Source organism: Peromyscus maniculatus, chromosome 2 (assembly GCF_049852395.1).
Source record: "Peromyscus maniculatus bairdii isolate BWxNUB_F1_BW_parent chromosome 2, HU_Pman_BW_mat_3.1, whole genome shotgun sequence".
Lineage (NCBI taxonomy): Eukaryota > Metazoa > Chordata > Mammalia > Rodentia > Cricetidae > Peromyscus > Peromyscus maniculatus.
Window position 1 is genome coordinate 69,861,659 of NC_134853.1, and position 6,416 is coordinate 69,868,074.

The 6,416-nt window shown below is 47.6% G+C and overlaps 1 non-coding gene across 1 annotated transcript; it reads right to left on the bottom strand.

Annotated features, from left to right (window-relative positions):
• Positions 1–3,983: 3,983 nt before the first annotated feature.
• Positions 3,984–4,056, bottom strand: Trnaa-ggc (transfer RNA alanine (anticodon GGC)). Its single transcript has one exon. It is a non-coding gene; the product is annotated as a tRNA-Ala (tRNA).
• Positions 4,057–6,416: the final 2,360 nt, after the last annotated feature.

A 6,416-nucleotide genomic window follows, 5' to 3' on the forward strand; every position in this document is an offset into this window, starting at 1 on the left:
TGGTTGTGAACCTCCACGGTGGAATTGAACTCAGGTCTTTTGCATGAACAGCAAACGTTCTGGGCCATTTTGCTTTGAGCCATCTCTCCAGCCCCCCACCCGCCCCTTAAAATATTTATTCAGTTTATTTTTTTAATGTGTGTGTTTTGCCTGCATATATGAACTGCGTGTGATATTCAGTTTATTTTATTTTATGTGTGTGTTTTGCCTGCATACACGAACCACGTGTGTGCTTGGTGCCCATGGAAGTCAGAAGAGGGCATTGGTTTCCCTGTAACTGAAGTTACAGATGGTTGTGAACCACGGTGTGGATGCTGGGAACTGAGCCTCAGTCCTCTGCAAGAGTAACAAGTGTTCTTAACTGCTGAATTATCTCTCCAGCCCTTCCCCTCATCTTTATAATAATGCATCAGGGCCTTCCAAACTCTTCAGCAGTCATGAATATCCAGTGGAGGCAGCTACAGGGACATGACCCTCAACTTAGCACTGGAATGACCCCCATGCAAGGCTGAGCATGTATGCTTGGGTTCAAGTCTGTCGGTGGTGACCAATGTCTCTCCCACTCGTCCTGAAAGGCCAGGTCAGAAAGATTGCGGAATGCATTTCACAGAGCACATGCTATGATGTTCTCTCAAAAGCGTGTTAGAGCTGGCCAGGCCATCGTGTCTTCAGATCTGGTCCTCCTTCATTCCATATCTCTGAAAGAATGGATCTGCCACCCACAGAGCTGGGAACCAGGAACCTCAGCCTTCCCCAGACTCCTCTCTCCTTTTGCTACCCTCATCAATCAATCAACCAGTCAATCAACCGACCACTCACTCACCAGGTCCTATCCAGGATGGCAGGACCTCATGGACATCTAGCACCCTCTCCCAGCCTGCTGTGTTATGCTAATTCACACCAGTTCTTGCCCTGGTTCCTGTTATTGCTTTGGGGTTTTTTGTTTTTTGGGTTTTTTTTTTTTTTCTTATTTGTTTGTTTTTGCTTAGTGGCAATCCAGCTGCAGATTACTGTCCCAGGTGGCCCCTGTTGAAATACTTACCATCTTGCCTGGCTTCTGGGTAAATCAAAGATATCCCCTGGGCTTACTGTTCTCCCCAAGCTAGCTCCCAGCATCCTGTCACTGTTGCTTTTGTGAGTTTGGGCCCCCCCTTGCTCTATGTAGGGAGTTCAAATATCCTTTTGAACATTCTGCTCTGTTCTGACATGGCTTTATTCCTGAAATTTTATTTTAGAGCAGCTTTAATTTTGTCAGAAAATTTGATGGAGGGCCGAGGACATAGTTCGGTGGTAGAGTACTTGGCTAGCATGCACAGGCCCTGGGTTCAGTCTATAGTATCTCACAAGCAAGCAAGCCAGCAAACAAACTCAAACCAAAAACCAACCACCCGACCAAACAGACAGCGCAGAAGGAAGAGTGGGAAGCAGAGAGAGAGAGAGAGAGAGAGAGAGTTGCTATGCACATCCCTAAGGTAGTTAGTTCCCAGGTCCTCCAATCCCTCTTGTGTGTTAACGTCTGTGACAGCCAAAAAGCCAATATTGGTGCATTGTTACTAAGTCCATAGTTACATCAGAATGCTGCATTTTCTGTGACCTGTACTCACTGTTACTGTATCATACAGAATAGTTTCACTGTCTTAAAAATACCCCTGGCTCTCCCTGTTCATCCCGCCCATATATATCCTAGCCTGTGGCAATGATTATTCCTGGCTTTTCATGTGTCAAAATGTATTCCTTTAGGACAGATTCATATCAGTCATATATGTAGATGCTACCAACTTGTAATAGCCCCCATATCTTCGTATCATCAATGTGCTGAACACAATCCCTCCCTCCCTCCCTCCCCCCTCCCTCCCTCCCTCCCTCCCTCCCTCCCTCCCTCCCTCCCTCCTTCTTTCTCTTCTTCCTTCCCTCCCTCCCTCACTGACCTTACTGACTTAGAGATAAAGGTACAGAGATTTACTTATTCCGGTGACTTCCCCAAAACCACACAGCGAGCAAGCAGGGAGGCTGAGATTAGAACCTGCCCAGAGCCTGACAGTCATCAGCCCTGTTTTCTGTCCTCTGTCCTGTCTGGACTGGGAGACTGAAATAAAAGTCTGTTTCCAATTGGTAGCTGAGTCTTTCAGAACCAGGAGCTGAAATAGCCGAGCCCTGGTATAAATGTAGATGGATGGAAAAATGCTGTGTGTTTTGGAATACTAATGAACTGCTAGCTGGAAGGATCAAAGTGGGGGAAATATGAGGAGCCTCGGGGCTGTCTGCAGGAAGAGATGCCCAACATACACATGCCCCAGACTCTCCAGGCCCAGGCTCTTAGTCGACTTGTAAATTCTCACTAAATGACCTGAGGTGTGGTGTCTGCTCCAGCCCCACTGCAGCCGGGACCCTATTAGGAAGAAGCCAGCTCCTTTTCTACTAGTCGAAGAGGCTTGAAGAGGCCCAGAAAGGCTGGCCCTTCTGCTGGACTCCCCTGGAGCGAGGCCAGGCCCGAGAGAGTTATCACGTGTGTACACTTGGTGGCCGCGCCTCTTCTTCTCTGAGTGCACCACGAGACCATGGTTCTCCTCTCTGCTAATGCAATTTATATGTCTGAGCATGAACAAAGGATTTGTGAGCCTTCGAGGTGGTGGCTTTGGAAATTACCATGGCAGGCTGGGGCTGCCCCACAGAGACCTGAGGTTTTAGAGGACTTCAGAGGAATGATTTTTTTACCATGCTGAGCCTATTCCTGGAAGGGAAGCAGAGTCTCTATTGCCCAGCCCCCACAATGCCCCTCTCCCAGGCCCTTCTGTCCACTTACATATTCATGTATCGGATTTCTCTTTTGGAGACGCAGTCCTAGGCTGGCTATCAACTCACTATCCTGACTTGTGAGTGTTGCCATTACCAGCACAGCGTCACATCTGGCTCCTGGAGTCCCTTAAAATGTAGTTAGTCTGCTGGGCAAGATGTTGCCCTGGGGAGGTTGCGGCACAAGGATCAGGAGTTCTAGGCCAGCCTGGGCCGTACATTAAAATCATAACAAGCAAGCAAGCACACACCTCCCTTCTCCTAACCATACTAAAAGGCCATGAGCCGGAATGGATGGCGTTTCAACCATCTAGGGCTGGAGCTGGAGCTCAGTGGCAGAGCACTTGCCCATCATAGGCGGAACCTTGGGGTCGTTCCTCAGCATCACTGCCAACCAGCAGGCAGAGTGACACAAGTGACAGCTCACACCTGTAGTTCAGCACTCAGGTGGCAGAGACAGGAGGATCTAGAGTTCAAAGCCAGCCTGGGCTATATAGGGCGAGCCAGTCTCAAAAATGAACCAGTGAAGCTCAGGCGTAAGGCACTTGCCTAGCACATATGAGCCCCAATCTCCCAAACAAACAACTGAAGTTGACTTGGAGCCTTAACCGTGAACGCCAGGGAGCCCCCCAGAAGGCTCCTTTTCCAGGATCTGCTGACTGGGGAGGTGAGGTGGCAGCGACAGCCTTTTTCAGACTTGGACTTGGGCTGTCACCAGCTGGTGGGACGTGTGCTTTCAAATTTCTGAGCCTCACTCTTTCTTTAGGACATTACGGGGAATAAAAATGCACACCATGAGATGGTATCTCACACTGAAAAAAAAAAAAAAAGACTGGTGTGGCCTCGGTGAGGGGCTTCACTCTCCAAGTTGCTCTGCTGGCACTTAGGTCTTTGAAGTGAATACTCTTAGTTACCCCGGGGGACTCTTCCTAGGCACTGAATTAGACGAAGCGTGTGTCATGCCCTGGCAGAGAAAGAAAATGCTGTAGGCTGAGTCAGTTGCCAGTTTCGCTCAGCAGTCATCAGTGTCTTCCCTACTGCCGTCCATGCCTGCCTAGAAAGGCATTTTGTTGTTGTTTTGTTCTGAGACAACGTCTCGAGTAATCTATAATGGCCTTGAACTCCTGACCCTCTTGCTTCCACCTCCTGAGTGCTAGAATTGCCACCATGTGTCACACCATACCAGGCTTAGGAGGTGCTGGGGATCGAACCCAGGGCCTCATGCATGCCAGGCAAACACCCTGCCAACTGAGCTATATCCCCAACTCTGAAAACACTCTTTTTGAAACCCATTCTGACCATGTCATTTCCTGCTTAGAAGACCTCTATAAAGTCCCTTTGGCTGTAGGAGGAAACCTGCTTCCTGACTGACAACTACCTTTCCAGCCTTGCTTCCTCTTACCCTAGACCCTACCTTGCAGCACCAGAGTCCATGGCAGCAGCTCCCAGGCAGCATCTCTTGTCTGTATTCTTGTGTCTTATAACTGAGGGTATTTTCCCCCTCCAACGATGAGGATGGCTTTGAAAAATAATTTTGAAAAGGATACCAAGGGGCTGGAATATAGCTCAGTGGTAGAATGTGTGCTTAGCATACATAAGACCCACGCTTCAATCCCCAGTACCATATTAAAAACAAAACAAAACAAAACAAAAAAAACCCCACAACTTTCAGAGGCATGCGGATCTCTGTGAGTACGAGGCCAGCCTGAGCTACAGAGTGAGTTCTAGGAAAGGCGCCAAAGAAAAACTACACAGAGAAACACTGTCTCGAAAAACCAAAAAAAAAAAAAAAGAAAAAGAAAGAAAGAAAGAAAGAAAGGAAGAAAGGAAGAAAGAAAAGAAAGAAGAAAGAAGAAAGAAGAAAGAAGAAAGAAAGAAAGAAAGAAAGAAAGAAAGAAAGAAAGAAAGAAAGAAAGAAAGAAAGAAAGAAAGAAAGGAAGAAAGGGATGCCTTCCTGATCTTATTCTACGAAAAAACAATGTTGCAAATTGGCCCCTTCATGCCTTAGAATGTAGCAGGAATTCATTCCCTGTTTCCCTATGAGCCACTGCCATGGAATGATTGGAACATTTTATTCCTTTGCAATTTGCCTATATTGGGTTGCAAGCCTGGAAAATGATAGATGGCTGAAATTGATCAGGGTAATCGATGCTGTGTGAAGTATTTACACACGATGGATGTATCACCTGCCAGATGTGAGCTCTGGCAGGGGCTTGCTTGTTTATAAAGCCCCCCGAGATGGCATTTATATCAGTGACTAATGTTTGGGTACCACACTGCTCACAGTGCTTCAGAAACGCCTGTTTATTCGACATGACCATCTTGCTCCTTTACTTCCTCATCCATCACAGGTCTGGGTGCTCTTTCCTACATAACAAAATCAGTGTTTTATTCAATCTTCTCTCTCCGTGACCTCCATGATATATGGGGGTGGTTTTACTTTGCATTTCCAACTGGCCTCTAGTCTCACCTCCCCCTCTAATTCAGAGCTTACGTGATGCTGGCGCTCAGTCCTGAGGCTCTGACTTTTCATTACCAAACCTGTAATATAAACCCTAAGCCCCTCAGTCCAGCTTCAGCTAGCTGGTCCTTTCAGCCCTGTGTCTTAGGAAGATGCCCAGCACCAGACAGAGATATTCTTGCTACTAAGAAAGAAAGCCAAGCATCTGTTGCTTTATACTCACCAAGGTTTTACTGAAGGATCCTGCATAGGACAGAACTGAAGCAGCTCTGGGAACTTCAGAGACTGGAACAAGGGTCTTCAGCACTACTGGCAACCGCCTTCCCTGCGGTAGAGGCGTGAATGTGAAATGTGCCCCACCCCTATGCTAATGAATTAAAAACCTCAGCTGGTGGTGCTGTTCTGGAAGGTTGTGGAGTCTATGCAAGGCAGAGCCACTGGAGGAAGTGGGTCACCGGGTAGATCTTAGAGTTTTGTAGCTCTGTATTTGTTGTATGACCCGCCCCCATCCCCATGTGACAGCCCTGGCTGTCCTGGAACTCACTTTGTAGACCAGGCTGGCTTCAAACCACCTGCTTCTGCCTCTGAATGCTAAGATTTAAGGTGTGGTGGCCCAGCTTGGTTTTGTTTCTTGAGAGAAGGTTTCTCTGTGTAGCCCTGGCTCTCCTGGAACTCCCTCTGTAGACCAGGCTGACTTCAAACTCAGAGATCTGTCTCCCTCTACCTCCCAAGTGCTGGGATCAAAGATGTGTGCCACTATGCCTGGCTCCTTCTCCATTTCTATCTACTCTGTGCTTCTGACTAGATACCTGAGGCTCCCACCATCGTACCTTCCAAGCCACAATGAGCTGCATCCCTTCTTGAACCACGAGCCACAACAAATCTTTTCATCAATAAGCTGATTTCCTCAGGGATTTTATCACAGCAATGAGAGAAGTAATGAAAGTGTCCTCTTTCTGTTTATCCTGTGTGATGGTTTCATCTTCTGCAGATGCCTCCCTCTTGTTGGTGGGAAATACACCAAGGTCATCAGGGAATACACCAGGTCATCAGGGAATACACCAAGGTCATTAGAGAATATACCAGGTCATCGGGGAATACACCATGGTCATCAGGGAATACACCAAGTCATCAGGGGATACACCAAGTCATCAGGGGATAC